The following is a 10,747-nucleotide window of genomic DNA, read 5'->3' as shown; positions in this document are numbered from 1 at the left end:
AAGGGGTTTTGGTTGTAAGATAATTATAAAGAGACAATAATGAAGAAAATAGATGATTAAGGAATCCTTCGCCGTTACCAATCGATAGCAGGATTAGAATACTTATCTATATTCCATTAGAACCATTCATCACCAACCGTAGAATAACAGGTACGCTTATCTATCCCCAAAACTCCTTGTATCACCGGATAACAGGTACGCTTAGTCACCGGATTCTATTCAACTGAGCCTCCTTGAGGTATGCTTATAAGGTGTAACTCAATCGAACACTTTAGGGTTTGTGAATTTAGGTTTGATTCCAGCAGTTAAACTCAGTATGCTCGGTTCACTTACTGGTGTTGTTTCCACACACGATTGCTTTACAGAAACCCTCTGCAAGGTCTCATGTTCTCTACTTTTGTAGGAGATGCACGGCAATTACGGATCGCTCAACTCACTACTAGTAATAGAATGATCAATAGACTAATCTGGTTGTGCACCCAAACCAATCTAAGAATCAATCATAAACCCTAGATATAGTGAAAACAAATGATGATGATTAAAACCTCAAATATACTTGTATTATTAATAAAGCTTCACTCTTGGAACATTGAATTCATCCTTAATCAACAAAGGATTTAGCTACTCATATTACAAAGAAGATGATAATGGTGGTTTCCCCCTAAACGGGTAAACCCTAGGTTTTGATGTAGAACTTGTGATATGAGATTCTCGATTCCTCCTTTTACATAACCTAATACCTTTTTATAGGTTTACATTGTTTGGTCTCCAAGTATTTAGTTCGGTTCAAGAACCTGACCCGAAATAACGAAACAACGACCCCAAACGTGCCCTTAGGCCTTATAAGGTGTGCACAAACTTTTTCCACTTGCTAAGTACACGAACCAAGCCCGCGAACTTCAAATTCAATAATATATTTTCGGAATTAAAGTATGAAACCCGTCCGCGAACTTTACTGTCTTCGGTTTTCAATAAAAGCTTGTTTTGGCTACAACTTCTTCATCCGAACTCGTAATGACCTCATTCTTTTTGCATTATTTTTATATTTTAATTATCTTCAATATGATGATGAGAAATCCTTAATTTGAATGAGTTAAGATCGGTATTTGTCCCTTTTCTTGATTTTGAGCGTTTTGCTCCTTTTCGTCGCACTTCTTCCACTTCTCTTGGACTTGGGCACTTGGGTACTTGGAATACTTCTCTTCTTAGATCTTTTCATCACTTTGTAGCTCCTTTTTGTATGATCACCTATTAGAGACAATTAAGAGAAAACAAGAGTAGTAATACGAATACATGCAAGAATAATAGCTAAAACAAGTATGGAATGGATACTAAAATCATATGAATTATGCACTTATCAGGTCGCCAGTTGTTTTGGGGTAAAAAATAATTCTGCTGGTTTTGGTAAATTTTGGTGTGTTGATGAGAAGCGAATCTAAACCCTAAACCAATGCACTGCATGTGAGTACTTTAGATTCGAGAGATCAATCTGTATAATTCTGACTTAAACCAAGAAATGGTTGTTCCAGACTTGCTTCATTTAGAAAATGAAGGAGAATGGTTGATTTTAGGGAGGGAAGCGAAGAAGATGTTGATATCATAATGTTGAATTATGAAGGTGTGGCTGTTTTATGACTTGTATCAGAATATAGAACTGGCTTGCAGGATGTAAGCTATCAGTTCTTGGAGTTTTTCTGGATACTTGTGTTGATAACACTTATTTTTTGTCGAAATAGGTTGAAAACCTATTTATACAAGTCATGATTGAGCACCTCTGATCTCGTAGGAAGTGGAGACAGTTAAATAGTGGAGAAGTGGAATTGTGTAAAAAGTGGTGACCATCACGTTTCCATCATGAGGGAAGACTGGTCAGCCTTAAATCCACTACTCTCTTACTGCTACTAACCGTCCGCCCTTTCCTGACACTTTCTCGTAATAGGCGCGTTACACGCCGCATGCTGTAAATCACCATACCAATACCCCAATGAGCATCCCCAAGTTTGTGACATATTTGATGTCTCGAGTATTTTCGTGGAAAATATGCAGCAGGTTGCTGAGTGGGTCTTGTGTGCAAGACCTAGTTATTCTGACCAATCACGTGCAAGCTAGGCGGTGGGTAATCATGGGTGGAGAGTCAAATCATGAGACTTGCCGCAAAGAATAGCGTGTGGCGCTATTAGGTTAAATAACTAAGTTATTTGTGAAGCCGATACTCATAAAACATCGTATGTATTCGATGCATGTAAAGCATCACTTTTGAGCAAGCAACTCAAAAATAATCGATGCATGTGGAGCATCGTTATATTGAGACTGTCTTGGTTAGTCGCGGAACCTAATGTCTTAAAAAGAGCATGACCGACCATTTTCAGGGAGCTGCTGGGAGCAATTTATACATGTCAAAGGTAGGACGGTCGGTCCCTATAGGAGAGTGATGGCTGACGACTATGGTGACACCTTATCGGTCGCCTAAGATCTAATCTAAGTCGGTCAATTCGGCTGGCGAATTTGGACGTCCGAGATGATTTGCAACAGTTAATGGCTGCCTTAAAATTCATGTAAGCAGCGTGACCAACCCCTTTTAGATGATCGTTTGGGAGCCATATGGGGAGTCCGTGACTTGGACGATTGCGGCTTATGAAAGGGGTGTGGTTGTTGATCATGGCCACACCTTGTTGGATACCTAAAATCGGAGTTAGGCCGTCCGATTCATCTGGTGAAGTTGGGCGGCCGGTATTATTTGCAGCAGTTAACGGTTGTCGTTGATTTAATTTAGGTTTTAAAAGTCGTGTGGACAACCTATTTTGGGCCAACGTTTTTTTTGTGTTGGCGCGTGTTGAGAGATGTTTGTCTGGCCAGAACAATAGCCGGGCCGCTGGTGAGCGTATCTGCACCTTGCCTGTTGATTGAGATTGAATAGATGCCAGTCAATTTAGCTGGCGAAGTTGGGCAGTCAAGATCGTTTTGCGGAAGAAATATGCTACTGCTAACATAATTTAGGGTTTTATAACTCGCGCGGCCAACCTACTTTGGGTAAACGTTTGGTGGCTGTGCTTGCGAGTTGAAAGGATTCCGATTGGTCAAGGCATTGGTGGGCCCGCCGGTGTGTATGGTGATGCTTGTCCGGTCTCTTTAGGGAGCGGCTAAGCTTGATAAATCGAGTGGCCAAAACGTACGGCCGTGATCATTTTAAGATTGTCATGGGCAGTCTATATTAAATTCTTAAGGAATTTAGGCGTGTCGACAATCCAACTTCCATATTTATTTAGAAGTGCGTGTGGAGCATTTAAAGAGATCTGATTGGTCGATGGGAAAGGGGGCCGACAAGCGGCAACATGGAGTGTGGCCGACCGGCCACGGGTGGCGCCTGCTGGAGAAGACCGGCCGGCCAAGTAGCGTGGCCATGCCTCCCTTTGTTGCTTCTTTTACTTGCCGCAATTCCTCTTTATTTCTTGTTTTCTACTTTTGGTAGGGTTTTGCTCCTACTAGTCCATGGCGGATTGATTTCCTAGCTTATCTAGGTTTGGTCTCGACCAATAGAGTTCGAGATATTGCGCAGGGCTCAAAAAACCTATTTTTTTTGCAAATTAATTAGGTTAAAATTTGAATATTGCAAGTTGTCGCAAAATTGGTCAATTTGGTGAATTCTTAATTTATTCTTAGAGAGCAGTTAGCGCGTCTTCTGATTGAGTACTTTCATGCAAACCTTAATTTTGATACTTCGGGAAATTCATGCTACTCAGCTGCGAATGGACATTAATTGTCATGTCATACCAATATTAAGGGTTCAGCCGGGGAACATAGCATAGGAAAAATACTCAATAAGCCATACATTAATGAATAATGCAGGCATGAGATAAATTTACAGAATATTTGGGGTTGTTGCTAAGCGCACAATTATGGGTAAATTTTATATATAAATATACCGAATTGCTCAATACATATGTAAGTAAGGAGGCCTGGGCACTCATCACTCTTAAATAGCTCAGCTTCTTTGCAGAACGACGACGCATTAAATACCTCCATCATTTATCCCTGAACTAAAAACCACCATCAACATTAAGTCCCCTGCTTAGCACGTAACAGTGACATTGTTGCGGGGTAAGAACTAGATGGTGACAAATAAAGATAAAAACTTACAAGGCAAAGTAGACACGTGTTACCAGGATAGAGGTTGGCTCGATGTTTGAGCAAGACACGTTTGATGAAGCATCAAAGCATGCAGTGTCCTCCTAGCACATGTCAACTGTCTTCAGGTAGATAAGTATATGATCGTTTGATATCCCGCATCTAAGGCCTTTATACATGGAAGGTATAGAGTCCTTTCTTTTCCCGGATCTTATCAATTTGCAGAATATAAAAGGGAGCACTTGAGCTTTTCTTTTCATACCGATCATCACAGAGCTGCACTCATCTTCTTTCCATGTATGGATTATCTCTCGGTACATGTAGAGATTTTGTGACTTTTAATCTTTGTTTCATCTTGGTAACAAAATTTGAAATGCTTCACTTGATGATCAAATCATCATAGTCACATTATAAAGAATTAGTTCAAAAACTAGTGTATATTCCTTAAATTAGTGGGACAAAACCACTATCAGTTAGACATTGAGTCTTGAGAGATTTATAAGTGGTGTGGCCTTATTGCGTAACAAAAGCGGGATTCAACTCAAGTACTTTAGAGTGAATATATGTTACGTTTCAGGGGGGATGATATATTTTCATCCGGATATATCTAAAGTGCATTAGAGAATTTATGTCTCATGGGAATGATGTAATTTTCATTCCATAAGCGTAGACATTGGATCTAGTTCAATTAAATGATTAATTGGCCAGACAAAGTTCTTTTTGTCATTAAAGTTGATGTTTAAAGGATGACCTTCCTATGGAAATTGGTTGTTACTATGGTACCCACATGACATTGCTTGTACCAATACTAGTAATAATATTCATTCCCAACTCTTTGGTTAGAGCTAGAATTACATTTTAGCTTCATCCCATGTTCAATTTACACATGTACTTTGGTGTCATTACTGCTGGGAAAAAGTACATCTTTGTCTCATGACACATATTCACATGCTTTATATGAGTCAGTATGTCTAACCCTCATTACTTCGGGGTTCTTTCCATTTTCAATTTTGCTACATTTAGCTTAATTTGAGAAATTTCTTTATCTCAATAAGCCAAGAGAATCTCACTACACATGTCAACCACTTACTTTAGGTTGAATAGATTACTAAAGATAGTGCTCTTGTTGTCATACTTCAACATATACTAGTTCGTTAGTATTATGGATGAAGTGGAAATTTTCTGACTCATATCACCTTTTGTGAGTTATTCCACAAAAATTGGAAAACATGTGATTTTATTTGCAACGTATCTTTTGAAACTACTGACTCTTTAATAGTCGAGCAAGTGGATTACATCCCAAGGAACATTCAAATAAATACATTGGAATCGAGTTGGTACAACTAATTGAACAAGAGACGCCATTCAACTATAGCTAATATCATGTTCAAGAGAACAAATTAAATAACGAGACCAAAATTCTTAATGATCAAAATCAACAGTCATAATCTTAATTGACCATTTATATGGTATGGATTTATCTTAAGGTAAAGAAAAATAGAACTAGACATGTTCTAAAAGAAACAGAACTAGGCATGTTCTAAAAACAACTAAATAAACCCAACAAATATCCAACGTTAAAGCCCAAAAATAGTTACATACCTCATGCCAAGCTTTGGTTCCATCTGTACATACACAAAATTGGAGCCCACGCGGACGCGCACGACCAACCACCAGATCGGAATAGGATAGGGCCGGGCCGGGTAGGAACGAAACAGACAACTGGGTCGGAACAGTTCCGAATCGACATCTGGGTCGAAAAAGTTCAGAATCAGACAGGTGGGTCGGAAAAGTAAAGAATCGACAGATGGGTCAGAGAAGTACGTAATAGAACAACAGGGTCGGAAAAGTGCAAAATCGGACAGATGTATCTGAAAAGTGCATAATCGGACAACTTGGTCGGACCGAGTTGGGTTGGTTGGACCGGAAAGATTTTCTTTCTCCTCGAACAAGGATTTCGTCTTTCCTTCTGCCTTTTTAGCAGATGCTTGCAACATAATCAATCACGGCAAAACAGACATACGAATAAAATAAAACAAATATACATCATAAAATGTAATATGTAATCAATCAATTGAGCATTGGATTTATATATATATATATATATATTGGATTCAGCCAAAATCAATAACAGGGAAAAGAAAAATAAATAAAAAGGAGAAAATAGGTCCAACTTAGCTGATTTGATTCATGCAATTTCAATATTAGCTTAACGATCTCTGTAGAAGAAAAATCACCCGATCTCATCTAGCTCAGCGGCACAACTTCGTACATGATAACGTGTTTTAGTATAAAAGATTCGGAAAGAGAAAGAAGTAGAGAAGGGATTGTTATCAACTTATAAACTTAGATTTTCTTCAAATTAACGCAAATGAGTTAATATGGTGTTATTGCAGGAGATATTTTTCGGATTAATGGAAATGGAGTTATTGCAGGAGATATTCTAGGGAGTACTTGTATGATTTATCCAGTTATTAATGTTTTTTTTAATTAAAAATAAGATCTCTCTTAATAATAATTGCATGAGATATTTTTGGGACTAATGGGAATGGAGTTATTACGGGAGATATTCTAGGGATTACTTGTATGATTTATCCAGCTAATAAGTAGTTATTGCAGGAGATATTTTTGGGATTAATGGAAATGGAGTTATTGGAGAAGATATTCTGAGGATTACTTGTGCTCCCTCCGTTTCATTTTAGATGAGTGTTTAGGGTTATTTTTTTATTCCACATTACTTGATAGTTTTTCTTATTTTTGCTACAAAACTACCATCAATATCCTCACATTTTGTCTTGGAACCATAAGTTTATTTTTAAACACACAAATAATAATTAATGTTTGTAGATTTTTCTCAAGGGCATAAGTAGATTTTTTTAAATATCTCTCTTCATTTCTTAATCTGCGTGAAAACTCTAAAAACATCACATAAAGTGGAACGGAGTAAGTATGATTTATCCAGTTAGATAAATTTCGTAATTTAGGTTTGTTTTTAATTAACTTTGCGCTACCCATATATAACATTTAAACGGTGAGTTTCTGGTAAAGAAAAAAATCTAGGTATTATATATTCTAGTAGTTATCATCATCTTCAATTCACAGAATCACAGTATTCCTCACTGAAAATCATGAACTTGATGATGGATTCCTCAACGTTCACTACTATGGGCACAGTTTCACTATTAGCTCTTCTGTTGTTCACTCTATTTATCTTGAGGATATCCTTATTCTCTGGTAGTACTAAGAAGAAATACCATCCAGTTGGAGGAACCATTTTTAATCAACTTTTTAACTCTAAAAGATTATATGATTATATGACTGATCTCGCTCGTAAGCATAAAACTTACAGATTACTCTGTCCTTTCCGAAGCGAAGTTTATACTTCTGATCCTGCTAATGTTGAATACATCCTCAAAACCAATTTCGAGAACTTCGGCAAGGTACATATATATTTGTTTGTTTTATACCATTTCCGTTCCAACTTCATTTTTGTATAACTTATTAGTTAATTTCTGATAGAAATAAACTTGTTAAATAACCTATTCGCAACGTTTTAATATTAGAGAACAAAATTACTTTATACTTAGCTAATGGTGATTTCTTAAATGAATGAACTTTAGCTACGAGTTCTCTACCAAGGTCTTGAGGGACTTTAGCTGTGCTGTTTTCCGGAGAAATGCAGCGAAGCTAGCTCGAATTATTTCCGAGGACTATGCTAAATCCGACCGCACCATTGACGTTCAAGTAATTAGTTGGTTACTTTTACTTGGTTTATGTTAGAATGCGGGTCTCCAACTCAAAATCAATTGGCAATGAGCGGAGATTTTAGATTATCTAGACAATGTGGCCTCACGGTCAAATAGTCTGCTCTAATACCATGTTAGAATACGGGCATCCAGCTCAAAACCAATTGGCAATGAGTGGAGAGGCCCTAATAAATTATAAACCGCAGGATCTTAAATTGTCCGGACAATGTGGGACTAATAATCTGAACGATTTACTTATATTTAACTTTTTTGTTATTATTATTTTGGCTTATGTTTAGTTTGATTCTTATCGGTTGTAGGATTTGCTAATGAAATCAACTTTGGATACAATTTTCAAAGTGGGGTTTGGCGTAGAACTGAACAGTATCACTGGATCCAGCGAAGGAACCCAGTTTGCTAACGCCTTTGACGACTCGAGTGCGATGACTCAATGGCGATATGTTGATATACTCTGGGAGATTAAGAGGTTTCTAAATGTTGGATTTGAAGCCAAGCTAAAGAAAAATATCAAGATTGTCGATGATTTCATAAACAAGATTATAAGTAGCAAGATCGAACAAGGCTCCAAGTCGGCAGATGATTCATTGGTAATATTTTTTAAAAGAAAAAGAAGTCTCTTTCTTAGTTTTGATTTATTTGTATAGCTTTACAGAAATTTAACTGTATGGTTTTGATGGATGCAGTCGAATAAGAAGGAAGATATCCTGTCAAGATTTCTAGAGTTAAATGAAACAGATCCAAGGTACTTGAGAGACATAACCCTGAATTTCTTAGTAGCTGGAAGAGATACAACAGCTACAACTCTTTCATGGTTTCTTTACATGCTCTGTAAGAACCCTCACGTCCAAGATAAAGCTGCAAAAGAAGTGAGAGAAGCAACTGATGCCAAAGACAGCACACCATTTGATCAGTATGTTGAGAGTGTCACTGATGATGCCCTGGACAAGATGCATTATCTCCATGCTGCTCTCGCTGAAACTCTTCGACTTTACCCCGCTGTCCCTGTGGTACTTTTATCATACATCTCATATTTCTTTGCCATAGAGGTGCAGAATCTAAAATTATATTCATGATATCTTTGTCCGTTTGCATGCAGGATGCTAAGATTTGTTTCTCAGACGATACGTTACCAGACGGATATAGTGTGTGAAAAGGTGATATGGTGGCTTATCAACCGTATGCAATGGGTCGAATGAAATACATATGGGGTGAAGATGCAGAGGAGTTTCGTCCAGAAAGATGGCTGGACCAGGATGGATACTTTAGAGGAGAAAGTTCTTTCAAGTTCACTGCATTTCAGGTACATAACACGAAGCCATAAATAAACTTAGCAATTTCTAGTTCTTTTTTTTTTGAAGCTGTGCTCGGAAAGGTCTTTTTTGAGTAGGTTGAACTTGGCTTTGGCCAGGGTTCGTGTTGGGGATTGCTCTTGGTACAGTGGCTCAGTTGGACTTATATTTACAAAATTAGTTTCGAAACACTGTATAATATATGCCGATGTGGTTCTAATTAAGTGCTTATCTACGAATAATGCAGGCGGGACCTCGTATGTGTTTGGGAAAAGAATTTTCCTACAGGCAGATGAAGATATTTGCAGCTATTTTACTAGGTTGTTTCGTCTTCAAGATGAAGGACGAAAATAAGCCTGTCAACTACCGGATCATGCTTAGTCTTCACATCGACGAGGGCCTTTTTCTTCAAGCGTCTCATAGAAGCTCAGTCATCAATTAGCTCGGCCCGGCCTGTTTTAAAGTTTCATGCAAATGAATGAAATCCCAAAATCAACAAATAATAAGTATCAAGGCTGAATTGGGGGCCATGGAAAGTAATTGGGTGCCAGGACACATTTCATACCCACACCAAAAGATATATGGGGCTTCTAAAATGATAGTGAAATAATTATTTTACCCTTCTTTAATAACTTCTCCTCCCATTCTTCTTCTCCTCCGCTCCCTCTCTCCCACTGTTTCCCATTCCATTAACGACTTCTGAGGAAAAAAATATCTCACCGATTCATCGTCGTAAGTGAACTAAAAAAAATTAGGTTTTCAACTGCAAAATTGCAGTTACAGTTTCAGGGTCGTTAACCACGGTTTTTTATTGCTTAACGATTTTTGATATGCATGTTGAATTGATAAAAAATCGTTAACCATTTGGGTGTAGTAGATAACGACCCTAAACCTGATTTTCTGCCCTAGAATAGTGTCGTCTAGGGATTTCTAAATTGCTAACGACTCTATATGATACAAAATTTGTTCCTTATTCAAAAAATAGGAAGAGTCGTCATGTCAAATGGTTGTAGTCGTTAACTATGTTGAAGGGTCGTCATGTGAAGTCGTTAACGATGTTGAATGGTCGTTTGGTTTTATAAATTTTGCTTGCCGACCCTTGATTTATGAAATGGCTCGATAGGGTCGTCAGTATATAGGAATGCCTAATTAACGACCCTAAGAGTAACATCTTCAGAGAGTAAAAAGTTTTAGAGTCGTTGGGTTCTAAACATATTAAGTTAACGACTCCATATGACCTAACTAGATGGAGTCGTCAATTATATCACACTTGGTTGACGATTTTTCATAACCTGCAAAAGTTGCAGGTTTGAGTCGTCAAAGGTTGTGTCAAGTAATTGACGACTCCTTAGAGTCGTTCGTTTATTACCCTCTCGACTTAACGACCCTCACTCTGAGTAGTCGCATAGTGTACATGAAGCGACCACTTGGGGCATCATTCATACAATTTGAAGAGTATAAGAAGTTTATATGATTGTTTTGAGCTTCGGGTTCTTCACTTTGAGGATTGGTTCCTTCATTTTGAGCAATATGATTCCTTTGCTGGAATCCCCCAAAAACTCAACT

At 37.8% G+C, this 10,747-nt stretch overlaps 1 pseudogene; it reads left to right on the top strand.

Moving 5' to 3' along the window:
• Window positions 1–7,289: 7,289 nt before the first annotated feature.
• Window positions 7,290–9,638, top strand: LOC113350811 (annotated as a pseudogene).
• Window positions 9,639–10,747: the final 1,109 nt, after the last annotated feature.

This window comes from Papaver somniferum, chromosome 2 (genome assembly GCF_003573695.1).
Source record: "Papaver somniferum cultivar HN1 chromosome 2, ASM357369v1, whole genome shotgun sequence".
NCBI classification, from domain to species: domain Eukaryota; kingdom Viridiplantae; phylum Streptophyta; class Magnoliopsida; order Ranunculales; family Papaveraceae; genus Papaver; species Papaver somniferum.
Note: the sequence above shows the minus strand (reverse complement) of the source record. Positions and strands in the feature narration are given on the sequence as shown.